Genomic DNA, 23,591 nt, shown 5'->3' on the forward strand with positions numbered 1-23,591 from the left:
AGACTACTAACATGTTGTCGGTTTGTATCTCAATTGCCCCACAGGGAAGGCTGTCCTGGAAAGCTTGCAATGTTAGAAGAACTGCTCTCATCTCTAGGAAGTTGATATGCAATCTGGTCTCCAAGGAAGACCACATGTCTTGGCCCATCTTTCCCTCAAAATGCCTCCCCCCACCTTAGTTGTGAGGTGTCCATGGTCACTCTGGCTGTAGGGGGAGGAAGAAGGAACGGCTTGCCCAGGAACAGATCATCTGAATGAATTCACCATTGAAGATGACATCTGCAAACCGGAGTCACTTTGATAGGAACAGATAATTGCTAGTAAAGAACAGACCACTGAACAGCCAAGGTCCACTGGAGGTCTTGCATAAGGAACCTTGCTAAGAGCACTAGGATGATGGTAGCTGACATACAGCCAATAACTTAAAGTATCAACTTGCTGAGGGAGACAGTAAAAAATTATTTCAGATACTTGGTGTCTCAAGGACGCTATGCGATGAGGAGTCAAAGAAGGTATCTGGTGTGTTGTATCCAGAAAAACACCAATGAATTCCAACCTCTGAATGGGGTACAGGTTTGATTTGGCAAGATTTATAGCAATGCCCAGGGAGCTGAAGATCTGGAACAAATAATCCCTGGCTTGAAGTAGTTGATGCTGGGTTGGAGCAGTGAGAAGCCATTCATCCAAATACGGAAACACCTAGAATCCTTTCAGTCACAGGTGAGCTGCCACTACTGCCATGCATTTGGTAAACACCTTGAGGGCTGTGGTGAGTCCAAAGGGCATAGCTGTGAACTGGTAATGACTGGCTCCCAGCCTGAAGCACAAATGACTTCTGGAGTGTCTTGTCTATTTTGATGTGGTGTTACGCATCCTGAAGGTCTATTGAACACATCCAATCATTCTTGCACAACAACAGTAGAATGGACTGAACCATAACCATTTGGAACTTTGACTTCTTTACATGTTGCTTTAGACTGCTCAGATGGAGAATGGATCACATGTCCCCTGTTTTCTTTGGCACTAAAAAGAAACAGGAGTACGTTTTGAATTCTCTTTGTTTGGTTGGGACCTCTTGGATGACTCTTTTTTGCAGTAATTTTTGAATTTCCAGTACTACATGTTCCTTCTGAGTAGGTGGAACATCAGGGAGTTTCTTTTGTTCCACCAGAGGTGGAAGGGAAAAGAGAATGTAATAAACTCTGGATATTATGCTTATCACCCAGGCATTTGTTGTCAGATTGGTCCAGGCATCTAGGTGCAGGAAGCAATGACCTTTAACTGCCTCCAGAGATTGACAGCCAGGCAGCACTTCAGGAGCACTGATAGGGCTTGGCAGAGAAAGGTTCTTTGAAGCCCTAATTATGTGGACCCCCTCTGCCCCTGGGGTGATGTCTGTCTGCCATTGAAACTTCCTCCTCTGCCTCTGTAGGAAGAATCCCCACGTTGATCCTGAAAAGAGCCTTGAGATTTTTGAAACCAAATCTTTTTACCACCTTGCTGATTTTTGGAGAAAATGCACTGAGGAGGTAAAAAACTTGATCCCAATGGCAGACAAGGTCTTTCCTTCCTGCTCACTGTAGATAACAGTCTCTTTGAAGGATGGCCCAAACAAGGAGGAGCCATCAAAGGGGGCATTGACAAAGGACACCTTGAAAGTTCCACAAAGTCACAAAGCCTCATCCAGGCATGCCTTCTGACTTCAATACCTGAGCTAGCTGTCCTTGAGGTACACTCCATTGAATGGGAGATTAGCTTTATGGAAGAGTTAGTCAAAATGGAAGTAAGAGTAGCCAACTGGGGAGATACTTCCTTGAAGTCCTCATCCTACATGGTCTCTGCAAGAGAGTTGGATAGCTCCTTGACCAAATCTTTCTGCAAGCAAGTGAAATGTGCCAAGTAATTTAACTATCTCATTGCAAATGTAGCTGAGACATAAATACATTTACCAAACCTGTCCATCACTCACGACTTCCTGTTTGGTGGATAGACAGAGGAGCTCTGTTCAGCTAGTTCCTTCTTGGTGGCTGCTGCTACAACAACGGCATCAACAGGGACACCCTTTGACCAATGAAGTCTGTCTTTGGGGGGAATCAGAAACCTGTCTGCGAATTTGGTGATCGGCTTGATGTGGTGTTTGGCTCCTTCCAAGCCCACTGGGAGACTAAGTCAATAAGGTCATTTGCTGGGTAGTCACCCAAGACATAGATGGGCCCACCCTGAAAGCATCCAAGAACACAGACTCTTCAGAAGAAGGAGGTTGGGCCAACCAGCTACCTTTCTGCCTAAGGATCTCCAAGATGTCTCCAAAGGAAATGTCATCAGGTGGTGATTGTGGGGATCTTTTTTCCTCATCAAAGTCTGTGTCTTCTGTGAGTGACTCCATTGGGGAGTCAATGTGCCTTCTTTTATACATTTTCTTCCAAGGAACCTCCTCTGTGAAGTGTTCAGGGGAGGTATCAGAAGAAAGGGGGGCTTCTTGGGGGAAAGTACTTGGAGGCGCCTTGAGGCAGGCTGACCCTGGACAGGGATGATGGGCTCAGCACTCAGATCCAGTGAAAGATGAAGGGGAGCATTGGTGACAAAAGAGATTAGATCTCTGTGAGCAGAGAAAGCTCTTTTCACAATCTGGAGGGACCAGGAAAAAAATCCTCCCATCTTCCTTGAAGCTGAGGAAGTTGAAAAAGCATGGATGGGAATTACCCCAGATTCATGGTCCCCAGACAGGATTAGACCTGAGCTGCCGAGGGCCAAAGTGCTGAAAGGAAGGGACATCCAAAAAAGTCAGAACCATACCCCTCCCCTCAGATCTGATGCTAACCTCCCAGATCCGAGACCTAATCTGACAATCTCAAACCAGAGCTAGTCAGAGTAGCCATCTGAGTCGAGGGAGGGAGCTTCCTTGGATCCGAAGCCAACTCTCTCAGGTACATGGGATCCTGGGTGGAAAAGGAGACTGAATCAAAGCAGTGGGGGCACTCACAGATTCAAGTGGGGATGGAGCTGACAAAACCCCCATCTGGATTTGAGTTCTGAGAAACCTTCATATCATCCTGTCCCTATTGGCATCCAAAAGACTCCTGGAGAACCTAGAGGAAGCAATTGATGTAGGCACTGAGTGTCTGAACAGGGTTTGGAGCAGTTTCAAGGGCAGTGTTGGAGAAATCGCTCTGATGGCTAACTCTGAGGTTTGGGTCCTAATGCTCAGATCCAAGATCTTTGGATCTGAGGTGGAAGAAGTTGGCCTAGGAGAGGCAGTCATATGACAGGTGCCTGTTGGATCTGAAAAGAACTTTGGATCTGAAGGGGCAGAAGTGGGTCTTGAATCCATCAGGTTTGGGTCCGAGGTCTTTGCAGACTTTGCTGGAGGCTCCAAAGAAGCTCTTAAAGTCATGGGAGTGTATCATTGCCTCCAATGACCCAGTAAGGCTGATTGAGGGGGTTTGAGCCCCTGACCATGAAGATGAAGCAGGCAACAGACCTTTTAGAATGAGTTTGTTCCTGCGATCAAATATGACTCAGGGTTATATCCCTCACAAATTTGACAATCTGACTACAGGTGATCTGGCCCTAAGCAATACACAATTTACTGTGCCCATCAGAATGGGGAATCTATAGCCCACATTCTGAGCAGTGCTTGAATCCCGTAGACTTAGACATGATGCAAAAGAAAAAACTTGAACATTAACTGTAACTATAATTATAAGTTTAACTATAACTTTAAGTGCACACTAAAAAAAACACACTCTGAAAAAAACACAGCAGCCCTGTAACTAACAACTACAAACACTAAAAAATAGAAGTTATGTTCTTACCATAACGTTCCATGTTAGTTGTCTTCTTCTCGCCTTCTTCTTGCTGGATGGGTTCGGAGCCGACCTCGGCTCTGACTCGGCCACTCTAAAAGCTCGAGAGTTGGTTCCACCGGCTCGAGGCTCCCCTTATATCCCACAATGCTAGGCGTGAGTTACCTCAGATCTCGTTTGTAAGCTAGGCCCAGCCTATAATAGTAATAGAATAACTAGTAACAAAGTCCACCTCTATAAACAAGGGAGAAGAGAAGGGTGACCTACATCCTGATCCAGGAAATATGCACAGCAGAGCGTATACCTAAAGTACAGAGGTGGTAGAAAGAGAGGTCACAATCAAAAACTCCTCTAGGTCTGTCCAGGCCAGGGGGAAGGAGGGTGGGACGCAAGAAGAAGGCGAGAAGAAGACAACTAACATGGAACGTTATGGTAAGAACATAACTTCTATATGTTAAGTTGTCTATCTCGCCTTCATTCTTGCTGGATGGGACCGCGTCCCTAGCACCTTGTCCCGGGTGGTCTAACGGAACAGACTCTTAAGAACAGTGGAACCAAAGTTAGCTCTATGTCTAGAGGCTAAATCCAGCTTATAATGAGAAATGAAAGTGTGAGGAGTAGCCCAAGTAGCCGCTGCACAAATGGTGTCAATAGGCAGTCTATCTTGGAAAGCTATAGAAGTAGCCAAAGCTCTGGTAGAATGGGCTTTAGGTTTGCTAGGCAGCTTTTGGTGTCTAATTTCATAAACAAGGGAGATCAGAGATGTTAGCCATCTAGATAATGATACCTTTGAAACTGAAAGTCCCTTTCTGCCTTCTGCATAAGAGACGAACAGCTGGTCAGATTTTCTGAATTGTTTTGTTCTATCCAAATAGTAGCTTAACTGACGATGAACATCTAGCCAATGCAATCTTTGTTCAGATCTGTTAGAATATTCTGGAAAAAACACCGGGAGGTCAATGCTTTGATTTAGGTTAGCCGAGGAGGCTATTTTTGGTAAGAAGGACGGATTGGTTCGTAAAGATACTCTGTCCTTATGGAACAACAGATAAGGAGGTCGGCAGCTGAGTGCATGAAGTTCTGAAACTCTTCTAGCTGAAGTAATAGCTACTAGAAAGAGAGTCTTCCATGATAGTAACTTTAAAGAACAGGAAGCTGCAGGTTCGAAAGGAGAGAGAATTAAAGAACTGAGAACTAAATTTAGGTCCCAAGGAGGAGGAGGATTTCTTACCGGAGGTCTGAGTAGAAAAACTCCTTTCAAAAAGCTTTGCAAAGCTTGTGGGACATGATGGCAGAATCTGAAATGCCCACATGAAAGTTAGAAATAGCTGCCAATTGAACTTTAAGAGTAGACGGAGATGAACCTGCATGGAAGAGTTCAGCTAGGAAATCAAGGACCATTTGGATGGAAGCAGTGAAAGGATCTATGTCCCTTCCTTGAGCCCAATAGGAAACGTTTCCACTTACTCAAATAAATCTTTCGAGTGGAAGATTTATGGGAAGCTATCAAAATATCTCTAACAGAGTGAGATATTTGAGGAAGCCTGGCTAAGGTTGGAATTGGAGGAACCAAGCAGTGAGGTTCAGGGAAGGAAGGGAGCGATGAAACTGACCCGACTGATGGATCAAAAGATCTGGAACTAGGTCCAGATGCCAAGGTCGCTCCAACAGAAACTGATGTAGAAAGGGGAACCAAACCTGTCGAGGCCAGTACGGAGCAATGAGGATCAATGAAGCCTTCTGAGTGATAGCTGTCTGTATCACTTGAGAGATTAGTGGGAAGGGAGGAAAAGCATACAGAAGTCCCTGGGGCCAAACCTGGACTAGAGCGTCTCTGCTGGGTTGGCCTGGTAACGGGAAAAGAGTGAAAAAATCTCTGCACTTGCTGTTTTGGGGAGTAGCAAAAAGGTCGCAGCAAGGCTGGCCCCACTTGAGAAAAATTTCTCTCACAACAGAGTCTTTCAGAGACCACTCGTGAGGCATGAGGATAGCTCTGCTCAACTTGTCCGCGATTTGATTGGACTTCCTGGGGATGTGCGTTGCTATCAGAAAACGCTGAGAAGAAATCACCCATTGCCACAGTCTGAGTGCTTCTTGACACAGGGGGTAGGACCTGGTTCCGCCTTGTTTGTTGATATACCACACTACAGACATATTGTCCGTCTGGATTGCTATCGTTCCCAAGGGAAGAGAGTCTTGAAGGGCTTGCAACGCTAAAAGCACTGCTCTCATCTCTAGAACATTTATGTGCAAGTGGCATTCGTCTGGTTGCCATGTGCCCTGGACAGTTCTGCCCTGATAATGCCCCCCCACCCGATCAGGGAGGCGTCCGTTGTCAGAGTAGCAACCGGAGGGGAAGGAACAAAGGGTCTTCCCAATAAGAGCTGAGGGGAAGACATCCACCACAGAAGATGATTTCTGCATGATTGCGTGATCATAATGGTGTGAGACATTGGAAGTTGCTGGTACGACCATTGCGTGAAGAGCATCCATTGAAGGATTCTCATGTGGAATCTGGCTAATGGAAGCAGAGGTATGGCAGCCGCCATAATCCCCAACACTTTCAGAACTAGCCTGGCTTTGATTCTGTTGCTGCTGAAGAGGAGTGAGACTATTTTGTGTATGTCTGTTATTCTCTGATCTGTTAGTCTTGCAGACATGTTGACTGTGTCTAGATTTGCGCCTATGAAGGTAATAGTACGACAAGGCGACAAAACAGACTTTTCAAATTTATTGAAATGCCTAAATTTGACAAGTGCGAAAGGTGTAGTCCTGGCCATTAGAAGAAGATGCTTGGTGGGAGCTGTGAGGAGCCAGTCGTCCAAATATGGAAACACCTGGAATCCTTGTCGTCTCAGGTGAGAAGCTACCACTGCCATGCATTTGGTAAACACCGGGGCAGTGGTGAGACCAAAGGGCAGGGCCCTGAATTGAAAATGACTGGTTCCCAGCCTGAAGCGGAGGAATCTTCTGGAGCGCCTTTTCATTCTTACGTGATAGCACGCATCCTGAAGATCTATCGGGCACATCCCGCTTCCCTTTCCCAAAAGGGGAAGGATGGACTGCAGCGTGACCATCCGAAATCTTGTTTTCTTGACTGACTTGTTCAAGGTACTGAGATCCAAAATTGGTCTCCAGTCCCGTTTTCTTTGGAACTAAAAAGAACCTGGAGTAGATTCCGGATCCTTGCTGGTCTGCTGGAACTGGCTGAATTGCTCTTTTTGCAAGCAGCTTTGAAATTTCCAAAGCTGCAAGATCCCTTTGAGCGGGTGGAACATCTGGAAGGGATTTTTTTGATTGGTTTGGAATGCGAAAGAAGGGAATGGAATAACCCTCGGAAATGATGGACTGTACCCATTTGTCTTGAGTCAGGGATAGCCAGGCTTTTGGGTACAGTGACAATCTTCCCCCGACTGCCTCCGAAGGTAGGCAGTCGGGCAACACCTCAGGGATGCTGAAAGGGCTTATCAGAGAAGACTTCACGATTGCCCTGGTTCTGCGGACCCCCCCTGCCTCTAGGCGGCGTCTACCATTGTTGTTCCCCTCTGCCTCTGGCGGGAACCGACTTTGTCGTCAGGCGAAGTCCCTTGAGATTGTTTACGGAACCACATTTTCCCACTTTTCTGGCCTTTGGGGTAAGGCCTAGAAGGAGTAGAAAAACGGACTCCGACGGCAGAAAGAGTCTTGCCATCTGTCTCGCACCTAGTCAAGGTTTCTTTCACTTGAGGACCAAAAGAGATGATCCATCAAACGGGAATTAGTGAAAGACGCGTTTTAAAGGGGTCCGCAAAGTTGCATAACCGCATCCAGGCGTGCCTGCGTAAGGCCACACCTGTCCCTGCGGCCCTGCTCGCTCCATCAGCCGCATAAGAAAGGAGGCGCATGGAGGAGTTAGCTATGGAGTTCAGGGTAGCCAGCTGAGTGTTCATCTTGTCTTGAAAACCCACAGCTGTAGGATCCTTCAACATATCACTCGCTTCCTTGATCAAGTCCCTTTGAAGACGAGTAAAATGGCATAGGTAGTTCAGCGACCGCATTGCAAAGGTCGCTGACGAGAACATCCGCTTCCGTACCTGTCCATAGACCTGGATTCCTTGTTAGGTGGATGGACAGGCACCGAAGGATCAGCTAGTTCCTTCTTGGTGGCAGCAGCTACCACCATAGCATCCACAGAAACACCTTTTGTGAGGAATTGCTTGTCGGTTGGTGCTGTTATAAATTTGGAGGGTCTCCTGGGGGTAGGGTCCACTGAATCAGGAGCCGTCCAGGCCTTCTTTGCAACCACCTGCATGAGGGGATCAAAGGGGGGAACACCCAGGAGGTGGAAGGGCGAGAGCCAAACGCCTCATGATACACAGATTCATCCTCCGAAGGGTTAAGGGCTGGCCAATTTCCCCTCTGTTTCAGGATCTCTAGAATGTCTGCGAAAGAGACATCTTCAGAAGGGGAACGTGGGGAACCCTCGGAATCCTCTAAATCTGTGTCAGAGGTGACAGACTCAGGTGAGTCTAAGTGCTTCCTCTTACACTTTCTCTTCCTAGGGGCTCCACTGCCAATTCAGGAGAGGCCTCGGAAGAGGATGAGATCCCAACAGGGGATTCTTGAGGAGCTTGCTCTCTGCGGTCTGGGATGAGGGAGTGAGTCGACATAACCAAAGGCACCGAAGTGGGAGGGGCGGACGGAGCCGACTGTGGAGTCAAACAAGGTTCCAACACACTCCGCATGACCTCGAATGCACCCCTGTCAGGCAGAGCCAGAGGTCCCCGCTTCGAGAAGCTGAGAACCTCCCTCGGCACCGACAGGGATGGCTCCGAGGCCGATGTCGGAGCCGAACTCACCAGCGCCGAAGCACCGAGAGGGAGAGGGGGGTCGGACAAGGGTCCGATGCCACTTACCCCCTCGGAGCCGACGAGGGAAGCCCGGCGCCGAGATTCTTCAAAGGAAGAAATCGGAGCCGACGACGGAGCCAAAGACAAATGTATCGGCTCCGACGCTACCACAGTCTCGGTTCCGAGACGCCCCGGCTCCGAGCTCAAAGGAGTCGGAGGAGGAATATTAATTGGAACAAGCTGAGGCATCGACTGATGAGTCGGACTCTGGACATTTGGGCCAGTGCCTCGGACTTCAAAAGTCTACTCACTACCCTCTGGAGGTCATGATCTGATAGCCTCGATGACCTGGAGGAGTGAGATCTATGGCTCTGTTCAGACAGCAGGGGAGATGCTGGAGCCGAATGAACGGAGCCAAGGGACGGTGACCTCGATCTCTTTCTAGATGTCGGCTCCGACGGTATGATCGGAGCCGACCCATGACTCTCTAATGCCTCGGCTCCGGCCGGAGCCGAGGAAACCACTGAAACAGCAGTCAGAGACTCATCGGCTCCAGCCGGAGCCGATGAAGCAGTAGGCTTCAAAGCCTTAGGCCTAGACTCTGAAGCTGGAGCCGAGGTCCTAGAAGCCTTAGAAGGTTTCCCTGAAGACACAGGAAGGGAACCTTCAGGCTTAATTAAGCCCCTCAAAATGAGCTTATTTTTTCTCTCCTGCAGGACTCTAGGGCTGAAGCCATGACATACAGCACAAGAGTCCTGCAGGTGTAAAGGTCCCAGGCAGTACACACAAGAAGTGTGACCGTCTGTCAGAGACATTTTCTGACAGCACGAGTCACACTTCTTGAAGCCTGAGACCTTTGTATCCTTGGACATACTCAAGGAACCCGAAGTGTAATCACACACAAAAAACACACACACAGATTACACTGATAGGTTTAAAAGGGAATTATTTAAAACTAAAGGTAAGTTAATAAAATTCCCTAAGTAAAACACATACACACTGTAAGGAAAGGGAAGGAAGGGCCCGAAGGCCTTAGGGAAGAACTAGTGTTCTTTATAAAGGGAGGGGACTGGAAAGATAAAAAGGGAATAAACAAGTCCACTACACTAAGTGGTAAAGAAATTTACACTAACTAGCCTAAGTTTAAAGAATTTAAACTAGTCTAAACTTTCACTAACCTGGAGCCGGTAGAAAACACACCTCGATCGCTGTAGCGGCAAACGAGATCTGAGGTAACTCACGCCTAGCATTGTGGGATATAAGGGGAGCATCGAGCCGGTGGAACCAACTCTCGAGCTTTTAGAGTGGCCGAGTCGGAGCCGAGGTCGGCTCCGAACCCATCCAGCAAGAATGAAGGCGAGATAGACAACTTAACATCAAAATATAAATATGAGTATAACCTCTTTTTTGTAGCAGTTCATGACAGAGGGACAAATTGAAACAGAAAGGCCAAAATGCCAATCGTGTAGAGAGAAGAAGCAGTAATGAAGGGTAAACACTCCAACTAGTCCCTAAAGCCAGTGAATCTGAAAGGAAGGGGAGGAGAATAAGAGTGAAAAGTATACAAACTAAAGATGGGATAACTTTAGGAAGCAAAAACTAGACATCATCACCCAAGTAGCAAAGCTCTAATGAGACCAGGAATCCACGTCATACCAGCTAGCAGCAAACGAGATCCGAGGAAGCTACAGAGATTGTAGGTCATTATGGGTAGAAGGAGGATCTCAAGACTAGGATCCAAGTCCAAAACAATGTGGCCATGTCAGATCCGAGGGATAGATCCTAACCCAATAGTGAGGAAGAATGAAAAGAACAACATCAGATATGGAGTTGAAACATGAGAAAACAGCATTGTTATTTAGTAGCCTTCAGTTTTAAAATGATTTAATGATCATAGAGGAAGTTGGGCATGGTTTACTGTGGTGGTGGTGCTGCGGTAGCATTGTCGCCTCACAGTTAGACGTTGCCCGTTCAATTCTCAGTTAGACCGTCTTCTGTGTGGCGACATGCGTGAATGAGCGTTCCTTTGTTGAAGGTTCTGCGTTAGGCCCGGCAAACCAGCACGTAAAAATCTACTGCCAGTCATTAGCAGACCGGAGTTCCGCTGTGGCGACCCCTAACCGGGGGAAAGACACAAACAAAAAGAGGAAGTTGGGCATGGTATCTTGGTTACTGCAACATTTTGTTAACTTTTTTTTTTGTTTGTTTGTTTGTATTCATGTTGTTTTTATTTTTGTGAAGTTTTTTTTTTTTTTTTTTGGTAACTTTTGGTTATTTAGTTCAACTGAATGGTTTGGAGGAAAATGTATATTTCACAGAGAATACCACTGCTATGGAAGAGACTGTCCATCCACATAAAACAAAGTTCATCACTGTCCATTTTAAAGTACAACTTAGATCTATGAATAGGAAAGACAAAGTTTACCACAGGTCTGCCCCCGTACTACAAATGGACAGATTCATTTTTTAAATGCTTTATTCCTTGATTGGGTCCCCTCAAATTATCTATGGTATGATCCCAGATATTCTTATTAGGAATAATATATAATTAGCAACCATAGGATGGGTAAGGCCAGTCTATAACCATAGGGTAGGTTATTTCAAGCACAAAAAGGGAAATTGGCTAGGTGTAAAATGGCCCACAAGGGCAGCTTGCCTAGTATTTACCTATGAACCTATTTATTTATTTAACATTTGTTTACTGGGAAAGTCTGACTTGGAACAAAACCAATTTTCAGTGGAGGCCCAGGGAGAAATGCTCCAGATGGATGTCTTTGTAACATAGAAGAAAACCCAGAGGAAACCCACACAAATGCAGGGAGGACACTCAGACTCTACACAGAAGGCACCACAGTCAAGAATCGAACCAAAGACCCTGTTACTGTGAGGTGACAATGCAACCATTGCACAACTGCACCATCCATCCTTATCTGCCAGCATTTTTCCTTAATATTAATGTCTCCTCCTGTATTGTCCTGACTACTTGATTCAATACAAAGAAGTGAAATTTCCTGAAATTACTGCAAGTAAATTGACTGTTTAAGCAAAGAATTTGTGGACTGCTTATATTTGATGGCATAAATATGCTCATATATTCTTTGTGACAGTCTGTGAGACATGCTCCCCAAATAGAATGCCTCTTAGTTGTCAGACAATACTGGATAGACCACACAAGTGGAACTGCAATCATGTTATGTTATACATCCAAGACCTCTCTCATAATTACTCACTGTCACAGAGAGATTGTTGTGGAAGTATTTATATTATTCACAGTAGGCACAAGGATATATTTGTGTATACCTTTTGGTATATACTTTTCTGACTTCTATAACACATACTCTGACCTCTGACTACCCAGACTCACAGATGACTATAAACTGGGTGTTATCATCCATTTCTCCATTAACAAAAGAAACATTTCAGCAAGAAGTAGTCCTTACAAACCAATTGTTTACAGAGAAATGTCTCAAACTAATTACAAAAAAAAATATGCAGCATTGCCTCTTTTGGGAAATACCCCTCATCTACAACTTACAGTATACCCAAAATCCCATGCCACTCAGATGCAATGGTCAGGGATCTTGGTTCCTTGGTCAAAAATTCCCTAACCTTTGTCCTCCAGGTTGCAACATATTAGGAAATCATTTTATCAAACACAATTGATTTCCTAACGTATCTCTTATAGAGCAAAGGATACTATCATTCCTGTGTACTCTATTTTAATTAGACCAACTACTGAATACAATGCCTATTTCAGCATGCACTAGCCAGGCAAATCATGCATCTAGAAAGTCCCAAAGGTTTCTGATGAAAAAGATTACTAACCTAAAAGCCCATAACTATCAAAACATGCTAGAAACCCTATCTGTATCCACTGTTTCTTATATAATCCTGTGTGGCGATCTATGTCTGGCATCCTGTGCCATCAAAGACCACAGCCAAATGGATCTCTTATACCATTACAGGACAAATGAATGCACAAACACCTGCACCAAGAATCAGTCTGAACCTCTGCCAACACATAAATAGAATATATTGGAGTGATAGATTTATTACCCCTTGGTAGCTTTGTCTCTGGAACAATGTACTCCTGCATGTTAAGCAGAGTGACACCCTTCACTTCAAGACTTCTCCTTTGTAAAATCTGTACATAGTTTTATCATAATTTGTTGTTTGAAAAAGAAGTTATGTTCTTACCATAACGTTCCATGTGAATTGTTCATCTCGCCTTTGTTCTTACACACGGGTTCGGAGCCAATCCTTGGCTCCGAGTCGGCCGCTTCACAAGCTCTGCATCTAATAGAAAGCTCGAGGCACAGACTATATCCCATGATCCTCCTCTACCATCCCTCAGATCTAGTTTGCAAGAACCAGAAAGCAGTACTAATCACTGAGTTTAACTCTCATGCCATCACACACACTTGAAGCTGAATACTACTAGAACCACCCTCAGATAGGCAAATAGACAATAGGCTACTTACTGAGGATTGGGTAGAGAAGGTAACATAGACAAACCAACCAGACACTAGTCATACCCGTTCTTCCAGAACGTAGTGGGGGATGGAGGGAGGGGATGTATGAACAAAGGCGAGATGAACAATTCACATGGAACGTTACGGTAAGAACATAACTTCTTTATGTGAAATTGTTCGATCTCGCCATTTGTTCTTACACACGGGTAATGTCCCTAGCTCCGTTACCCTGGGTGACTATGGAAGAACGTTCCTGAGTACAGTGGAACCAAAAGATGCTCTGTCCTTGGAGGACCTGTCTACTTTGTAGTGAGCGACAAACGTATGAGGTTTTGCCCACGTAGCCGCTGCACAAATAGTATCCAACGGAAGAAGAGCGGCATGGGCAGAAGAAGTAGAAATGGCCCTGGTAGAATGAGCCTTAGGTTTGAATGGAAGTGATTGTTTTGAAGCAGAATGAACAAAATTTATGCAGTCCGAAAGCCATTTGGAAAATGTCCGCTTGGTTACTGCCATGCCTTTCTTATTCTCCATGAATGACACGAACAGTTGGTCCGATTTTCTATAGTTTTTTGTCCTGTCCAGATAAAATCTCAGTTGTCTATGTACATCCAACTTGTGTAGCATGTATTCTAATTTGTTTGAATGATTTTTGAAAAATGTGGGTAGTTCAATGGATTGGTTAATGTTAAATACAGAGCATACCTTCAGGAGAAAGGACGGATTAGTACGCAAGGAAACTCTGTCAGGGTGAAAAATCATGTATGGCGGTCTGACTGACAGTGCCTGTAGCTCTGAAATTCTATGAGCCGAGGTACTAGCGATGAGGAATAGGGTCTTCCATGACACATACTTAATTGAACATGTTGACGCTAGCTCAAAAGGTGGTAGTATAAGCTGAGACAACATCAAATTCAAATTCCATGGGGAAACCGGTTCGCGGATGGGTAGTTGAAGGTGAAAGGTACCCTTCATGAAGGCCCTACAAAGCCTGTGCAACATAATTGAAGAATCCCCTTCACCTACATGGAAGTTCGATATGGCCGCTAATTGCACCCTTATCGTAGAAGTAGAGGCCCCTTCATGAAACAGTGTGGATAAAAATTCTAGAATTTTGTGTATAGGGGCCACCAAGGGATCTAATCCTTGTGTTGACGCCCAGCAAGCAAAATGTTTCCATTTGCTTTTATATAATTTTCTGGTAGAAGGTTTGTGAGAAGAAAGTAGGATGTGCTGTACTGAAGAAGACAAAAACTTTGACCTGGCTAAATTGGGAAGTGGAGTAGCCAAGCTGTCAGTTTGAGGGACCGTAGGGACGGATGAGGAACTCCTGATGAGTGAGTCAAAAGATCTGGCTCTGGGTCCAGAATCCATGGTTCCTCCATCAGGTGGGTACGAAGAAAGGGAAACCAGATCTGTTGAGGCCAGAATGGAGCTATGAGTATGATCATCTTTCTAGGTTCCTGGCTTTCTGTAGAAATTTGGGAATCAAGAGGACAGGAGGGAAAGCATACAGGAGACCCGGGGGCCAATCGTGCACTAGTGCATCCCTGGGGGCACCCCCCGGAGGGGGAAGAAGGGCAAAGTAGCTTCTGCATTTGGCATTCAAGGGGGATGCAAAAAAATCACAGCAAGGCTGGCCCCATCTGCGGAAAATCCTTTCCACCACTTGGTTGTTCAGGGACAACTCGTGAGGTAACAGGATGGCTCTGCTCAACCTGTCCGCAATGACGTTGGATGACCCCGGGATGTGCGTTGCTATCAGAAAATGACCTGTGGATGCCACCATTGCCAAATTCTCAGGGCCTCTCTGCATAATGGATAAGATCTGGTTCCACCCTGCTTGTTTATGTACCAGACCACCGACATATTGTCTGTCTGAACTGCCACTGTTCCTAGAGGTAGGGACTCATGAAAGTGTTGCAATGCTAGGAACACTGCTCTCAGCTCCAGAACATTGATATGCAGATTGTACTCTATCTTGGACTGTTCTCCCCTGAAAAAGTCCCCCCCACCCCATCAGGGAAGCGTCCGTGGTTACTGTGGCTATAGGACTGGGTAATACAAACGGACGACCCATCGTCAGATTCTGACTGTTTAGCCACCATTGAAGATCCCGCTTGCAAGATTCCGTGATCGAGATGTGGTGAGACAGAGGGAGTTGTTGGAACGACCACTGCGGGAAAAGCAGCCACTGGAGGATCCTCATGTGCATCCTGCCAAGAGGAACTGCAATCAACGTGGCTGACATCAAGCCCAGCACTTTCAGCACTTGTGCCGCAGAAACTTTTCTGTTCCAAATCAGAATAGTGACCTGGTCTCTGAGGGTTGATACTCTTGTTTGTGGGAGTTTGATCAGCATTGTAGTAGTGTCTAATTCTGCCCCTATGAATGAAATATGCTGCGAGGGCGATAAGGCAGATTTTTCGAAATTGACTGAGATCCCTAAATGGGAACAAAGGTTAATCATGTATTCCCTGGATTGTAACAGACGATGCTTGGTGGTGGTGGTGAGGAGCCAGTTGTCCAGATATGGAAACACCTGAAATCCTAACTGCCTCAGGTGAGACGCCACTACTGCCATGCATTTGGTGAACACCCTGGGGGCTGAGGTGAGACCAAAGGGCAGTGCTCGAAATTGGAAATGACTGGCTCCCAGCCGGAAGCGCAGATGATCTCGGGATGCTTTGGCCATTTTGATATGGTAGTAAGCATCCGTGAGATCTATAGAGCACATCCAATCGTCCTTCTGTAGGAAGGGAAGGATCGACTGTAGCATGACCATCCAGAATTTTTCCTTCCTTACGAAGGTATTGAGTTTGCTGAGGTCCAAAATCGGCCTCCAGTCCCCTGTTTTCTTTGGAACTAAAAAGAACCTTGAGCAAGTTCCGGATCCTATCTGGTTCGCCGGGACTGGTTGGATGACTCTTTTTTTGAGCAGCCTTTTTATTTCTACGGCTGCTTGATTTCGCAGACTGGGTGGAACATCTGGAAATCTCTTTTGTTGGGGGGGCATGGTGATAAAAGGGATATTGTATCCTCTGGTTACTACGCTTTTTACCCAAGAATCCGATGTAAGACTTAGCCAGGCCTCTGGGTATAAAGCTAAGCGACCTCCGACTGTCTCCAGAGTATGACAGTCACGCCTCCCTTCAGGAGTGCTGGAAGGGCTTCCCAGGGATGCTATCCCTGTCGTCCTGGTTCTGTGGACCCCCTCTGCCACCTGGGTGGAGTCTTCCATTCCTGCCTCCTCCTCTGCCTCTGGAGGGGGCGTCGCTTTGTGTGGGCTGGAAAGATCCCTGAGTCTTTCGGAACCACATTTTTCCACCTCTTTGCCCTTTGGGGTATGGTCTGGTTGGGGCAGAAAAATGGACCCCTACGGCAGACAGGGTCTTACCTTCTTGCTCACACCGAGTGAGAGTCTCCTTCACTTTGGGACCGAACAGGGTGGCACCATCGAATGGGCCATTGGTAAAGGAAGACTTGAAGGCTTCCACAAAGGAGCAAAGGCACATCCAGGATTGCCTCCACAGAGCGATCGCTGAAGCTGCAGCCCTACTCGACCCTTTGGCCGCATACGAGATGAGCTTCATGGACAAGTTTACTGTCGAAGTGAGGGTGTTAAGTTGTGCTGTTACCTTTTCGTAGACAGCAGCATCTATATTACCCTGGAGAGTATCTCCCAACTCTTTAATGAGATCTCTCTGAAGTCGTGTAAAATGCGTGAGGTAGTTCAGCGAACGCATGGAAAAAGTTGCTGAACTGAAAACGCGCTTCCCGTATCTGTCCATAATCCTGGAATCCTTATTAGGAGGATGAACAGAGGAAGATGACGCAGACATTTCCTTCTTCGTGGCTGCCGCTACCACCATAGCATCCACTGGGACTCCTTTTGTAAGATAAGCCTTGTCTCAGGGGGCAGTAATATACTTATTCGGCTTCCTAGGGACTGGTTCCACTGTATTTGGAGTCTCCCATGCCCTTTGAGCTATCAGATCCATTAGTTCATCGAAGGGCAGGGTCACCCAGGAGGTAGAAGGTTGAGCCCCAAATGCCTTCAGCAACACCGATTCATCCTCAGTGGGGCAATGGTCTGCCAATCACCCCTCTGTTTCAAAATCTCCAGGATGTCAGGAAACGAGACATCCTCCGAGAGGGACCGTGGGGACCCCTCTGGCTCCTCCAAATCGGTGTCCGATGTGAGTGATTCTTGTGGAGAATCAATGTGCCTCCTCTTGCACAATCTTCTCCTCAGGACTTCATCAGATGTGGCATCTGGTGAAGCTTCCGAGGAACAGGGGACACCCTCTGGGGTTGGCTGAGGCATTGGATCTCTACGCTTGGGTGGGATCGCTGGTACAGAAACAGAATGCGGCCCTTTAGGGGAAGGAGAAGATGACTCAGATGAATTGAATGTCTTTTCAGACAAGACCTTCCTCATAACGTCGAAGGCACCAGAGCCCCGGGCCGAGGACTCCACCAGGTCCGAAGAGCATGGTAGTTTCCCCGAAACCGGGACCACGGGCTTTGACCCCGAGGATGGAGCCGAACTAATCTGAGCCGAGGCTCCGAGAGGAAGAGTCAGAACCAACAGCTCGGTTCGACTCTCGGCCCCGGAACCAAGGAGAGACCGTCGGCTCCATGACTCCTCGATGGGCTCTGAGGGAGTCGAGGTCAGTGGCGCCGATCGCACAAAAGTAGGCTTTGGCACCGAGGGTTCCATGATCATCGGTTCCTCTTCTCCCAGCTCCGAAGACTCGAAGGGTCTCGGAGGAGGATCTGCTGGAGATACAGGGAGGGCTTCCAGTTTTGAAACCAACTGGGACGAAACTGCAATTAGCTTGGACAGAGCCGTATTCTCCATGAGCTTCTGTACCACACGATCCACGTCAGTCTCTGATAAAGGTCTGGAAGAATGGGTCGAAGGGGCCGAAGATGCCACCGACTGAAGGATCGAGGGTGGAGGCACCTCCGACACCGGCTCCAAGACCTGAGGCTCGATGAGAGATAATCGCTCGGTGCTCAGCCCCGAGGTCTGTGGAGCCGGCGACCGAACCTTAGACGAGGTGCTCGGAGCCGATGACCTGGGCTCCAATACCTTCGAAGTCTTCGACCCCTTCAAAGACTTAGATGTCTGATCAGCCTTTTCCAAGGCTTCCTGAAAATCAGGCTTTAGTAAGCCCCTTTTATCAGCTTCCTGCGCCTTTCCATCATGACCCTTCCACTGAAGGAGTGACAAATAGAGCAGTCCTCCTGCAGGTGGAGAGGGCCAAGACAGTAGACACAGGAAGCATGATTGTCAGTAATGGACATCTTCTGTCCACACTGACATCTTTTGAACCCTGATTTAACTTTTTCAGACATAGCTGACAGGGAACAAACTTTATCAAGCAAGAAAAGTTATTCTAAGACACTATAACACTAAGTTACTAAGAAATATAAACAGCTAAAAATTAGCAGCAGTCCTAATATAACTATGAAAAACTATAGTAAATATAGATATATGAATATATAAGGGAGTAAATATCAAAACACTGCACACAAATATTAACTAGCGAAATACTAGGAAAAATCTACTAAAGTTCTACTACTACTAACTGTCAGAGCCCTGACAGAAAAAAAAAAATAGGCCTAAGCCCTAAGATTATATGTATAAAACATCTATGGGCCACAAAACCTGGCTAAAGGTACACACACACACTAACACTCTATATATATATATATATATATATATATATATATATATATATATATATATATATATATATATATATATACACTAGGAAAAAAATTTTAACAGTTCTTAAAATAGAAAAAGAAAAAATTGAAAGTTTTAACTGGCCTGAGCTCTCCTTTCGATGCGATCAGCTACAGCGACAAACTAGATCTGAGAGATGGTAGAGGAGGATCATGGGATATAGTCTGTGCCTCGAGCTTTCTATTAGATGCAGAGCTTGTGAAGCGGCCAACTCGGAGCCGAGGATTGGCTCCAAACCCGTGTGTAAGAACAAACGGCGAGATCGAACAATTTCACATTGATTGTTACTGAAAAATCAATAAAAAACTTTGGAATAAAGACTTCTTCTTCTTCTTTCAGCTGTTCCTGTTAGGGGTCGCCACAGTGGATCATCTATTTCCACGTCTTCCTGTCCCCTGCATCTTGGTCTGTCACACCAACCACCTGCATGTCCTCTCTCACCACATCCATAAATCTTATCTTAGGCCTTCCTCTTTTCCTCTTACCTGGCACCTTCATCCTTAGCATCCTTTTCCTGATATACCCAGCATCCCTCCTCAGTACATGTTCAAACCAACAAAATCTCACATCTCAGGCTTTGTCTCCAAACTGTCCAACCTGAGCTGACTCTCAAATATAATGATTCCTAATCCTGTCCATCCTCTTCACACCCAGTGAAAATCTTAACATCTTTAATTCTGCCACCTCCAGCTCTGACTTCTGCCTTTTTGTCAATGCCACCATCTCCAACCCATATAACATAGCTAGTCTCACTATCCTCTTGTAGAGCTTCCCTTTCACTCTTACTGGTGCCCATCTCTCACAAATCACTCCTAGGTTCATAGGTTCATACTAGGCTATCTGCCCTAGGGCATTTATAAGCCTAGCCAGAGTGTGTTTGGCTTTCGCCACCCATTTTAAATTAATTTTGCTATGCCTTTTTTTGAGGTTAGTATACTGTGCCTCTGTCTAACAGTAACACAGAAGTGATAGCCGGGGTAAACCTACGATCTCCCATCCACTCATCAAGATTCTTCTTGAAGAGAGTCAATGTGGGACTCTGCCTAACCTGGACTGGGATTTTATTCCAGAGTGAAGGGAGCCTCTGGGTTATGAATCTGTCCCTCCAGCATGTCCTATTTATTTCAGTGCTGAGGTTCAAGTCTCTCGGCCAGTAGCTCGATGGGATTTGGATTTTCTGAGGTGCAGCATGTCCATTAATTCCGGGTTGGACATGGCTTTATACGTCAGGCACAAATCGCCTCTGAGCAGGCGGTATGCCACTGAGCAGAGCTGGAGTTTCTTTAACCGGGCAGCATATGGCATCTGTTTGAGCCCTTTGATCCTCTTGGTGAGGTACTTTTGGGGTCTTTCCAGTTGCTGCAGGTGTCTGGTAAGGTACATCCCAAAAGGGGCATTGTACTCAATTATGGGCCTGATGAGGGATGAGTAAAGAGGCACGATGACCTCCCCTGATCTAGATGTGAATCCCTTCATGATTAGGTGGGCTATATAAAATGTTTTTCTAACCACTTTGGCCATGTGTCCTGACACTCTTCTCCACCCACTCCACCCTGCCTGTATTCTCTTCCTCACCTTTCTTCCACACTTACCATTACTCTGAACTGTTGATCCCAAGTATTTAAACTCATCCACCTTCATCAGCTCTATTCCCTGTATCCTCACTATTCCTCTATCCTCCCTCTCATTCACACATATATAGTCTGTCTTAGTCCTGCTGACTTTCATTCCTCTTCTCTCTAGAGCATACCTTCACCTCTCCAGGGTCTTCTCAACCTGTTCCCTACTCTCACTACAGACCACAATGTCTTCTGCAAACATCATACTCCATGGGGAATCCTGTCTGATCTTCTGTCAACCTGTCCATCACCATTGCAAATAAGAAAGGGCTCAGAGCTGATCCTTGATGTAGTCCCACCTCCACCTTAGATGCTTCCATCACTCCTACTGCAGACATCACCTCTGTCACACTACCCTTGCACATATCCTGTACCACTCTTTACATACTTCTCTGCCACTCCTGACTTCCTCATACAATACCACAACTCCTCTCTAGGCACCCTGTTATATGCTTTCTCTAAGTCCAGAAAGACGCAATGCAACTCTTTCTGACCTTCTCTATACTTCTCCATCAACACCCTCAGAGCAAACATCTCATCTGTAGTGCTCTTTTCTGGCATGAAACCATACTGCTGATCAGTAATCATCACCTCTCTTCTCAGCCTAGCTTCCACTACTCTTTCCCATAACTTCATGCTGTGACTGATCAATTTTATCCCTCTGTAGTTACTACAGCTCTACACATCACCCATATTCTTAAAAATCAGTACCAAAACACTTCTTCTCCGCTCCTCAGGCATCCTCTCACTTTCCAAGATTTCATTAAACAATATGGTTAAAAATATCACTGCCATCTCTTCTAAATATCTCCATGCCTCCACAGGTATGTCATCTGGGCCAACAGCCTTTCCATTCTTCATCCTCTTCATAGCTGTCCTAACTTCCTCCTTGCTGATCTGTTGCACTTCCTAATTCCCTATCCCCACATCATCCAACCTGCTCTCTCTCACTCTCTCTCTCTCTCTCTCTCTCTCTCATTCTCTTCATTCATCAGCCCCTCAAAGTACTCTTTCCATCTGCTCAACACACTTTTTTCACTTGTGAGTATGTTTCCCTCATTATCCTTTATCAACCTTACCTGCTGCACATCTGTACTAGCTCAGTCCCTCTGTCTAGCCAAGCAGTACAGGTCCTTTTCTCCCTCCTTAGTGTCAAACCTTTCATACAACTCTCCATATGCCTTATCCTTAGCATTTGCCACCTCTATCTTCACATATGCCTCATCTCCTTATACTTCTGTCTACTTGCTTCATCTCTCTGACAATCCCACTTCTTCTTTGCCAACCTCTTTCTCTGTATAATTTCCTGTACTTCCTCATTACACCATCAGGTCTCCTTGTCCTCCTTTCTCTGCATGTCATGTCAAACACCTTTCTAGCTGTCTCCCTTACCAGCTCTGCTGTAGTTACCCAGCTATTCAGTAACTCTTCACTTCCACTCCCACCCAATGCCTGTCTTAACTCTTCCCTGAACTCCACCTCACAATCACCCTTTTTTAACTTCCACCATTTGATCCTTGTCACTGCCCTCACACTCCTCCTCCTCTTCTTGATCACCAGCATCATCCTACAGACCACCATCCTGTGCTGCCTAACTATGCTTTTCCCTGTCACCACTTTACAGTCTCCAATCTCCTTTAGACTGGCCCTCCTGCACAGGATATAATCCACCTGTGTGCATCTAACTTCACTCTTGTGCATCAACCTATGCTCCTCCCTCTTCTTAAAACACATATTCACCACAGCTATGTCCATCATTTTCACAAAATCCACTACCATCTGACCTTCTGCATTCCTCTCTTTAACACCACATCTACCCATCACTTCCTCACCCCCTTTGTTCCATTCACCAACATGCCCATTGAAATCCACTCCAATCACCAGTCTCTCACCCTTGGGTGCACTCACCACCACTAAATCCAACTCACTTCAAAATTATTCTTTCTCATCCATCGCACACCCAACTTGCAGAGCATATGCATTAACAACATTCACCATCACACTATCAATTTCCAGCTTCATAAACATTACTCTATCTAACACTCTTTTCACCTCCAAAACACTCTTGGCATACTGTTCCTTCAGTATAACCCCCACCCCATTTCTCCTCCCATCCACACCACAATAGAACAAATTGAACCCACCTCTGATACATCTGGCCTTACTCCCCCTTCCATCTGGTCTCTTGCATGAACAATATATCAACCTGCCTTCGCTCCATCATATCAGCCATCTCTCTCCCTATACCAGTCATAATGCCTACATTCAAAGTTCCTGCCCTCACTACCACACTCCTAACCTTCCTCCTCTCTTTCTGCTTTCAGGCATGCCTTTCCCCACTTCTTCTCCTTCTCCTTTGGCCAACAGTAGCCCAATTTCCACAAGCACCCTGCTGGCTAACAGTACTGGTGGCAGTCATTGTTAACCCGGGCCTCAACCGATCCAGTATGGAAATCTATATTGTTGTCCGCATATGTCATTTGGCGTACGTTTTATACCAAATGCCCTTCCTGATGTAACACTCCCCATTTATCCAGGCTTGGGACTGGCATGAAGAAATGTACTGGCTTGTGCATCCTCAGTAGCTGGACCCCTTCCTACTTCAAGACTAACCTTGACAATTGGACAGGTATCCATAAGTTCATCCCTGATCTGAAAAGTTTACTTTCTCTCCTGAAAGTGAAGAGTATATTTGAGCATGGTATTTGGCAAGGCACACATTAGTTTTTAGACTTACTTGCCTCATAGTTTCTATGGTCCTATAATGCCTTCTTTTTAAAACCTGCCTTCAAATTTCTAAGCTTCCTGTATTTGAATTTAGGTGTATTGCCTTCCTTTTTGAATACATCTGCATAGTCCTTTAAGATATTCCAGTGGTACACAATTATTTTCTTGATATTTGCACTATCCAGACTGTATTCTTTGACAAATGCATTACCAAAATCATTCAGATGTTTCAATTAAGAAACTGTTAATATAGGCATTAGTTGTAATAGTCTGTAACTCATCTCAACCCCGTATTACATCATCAAAAAATTCTATAATTTTGTTCTCCTCATGTCCTCTAGTCTACTTATAAATTTCTTTCAGAGTGTCAAGTTCAGACA

The sequence above is a fragment of the Protopterus annectens genome, chromosome 7.part1, assembly GCF_019279795.1.
Source record: "Protopterus annectens isolate FY-2018-M chromosome 7.part1, PAN1.0, whole genome shotgun sequence".
In the NCBI taxonomy this organism is placed as follows: Eukaryota; Metazoa; Chordata; order Ceratodontiformes; family Protopteridae; genus Protopterus; species Protopterus annectens.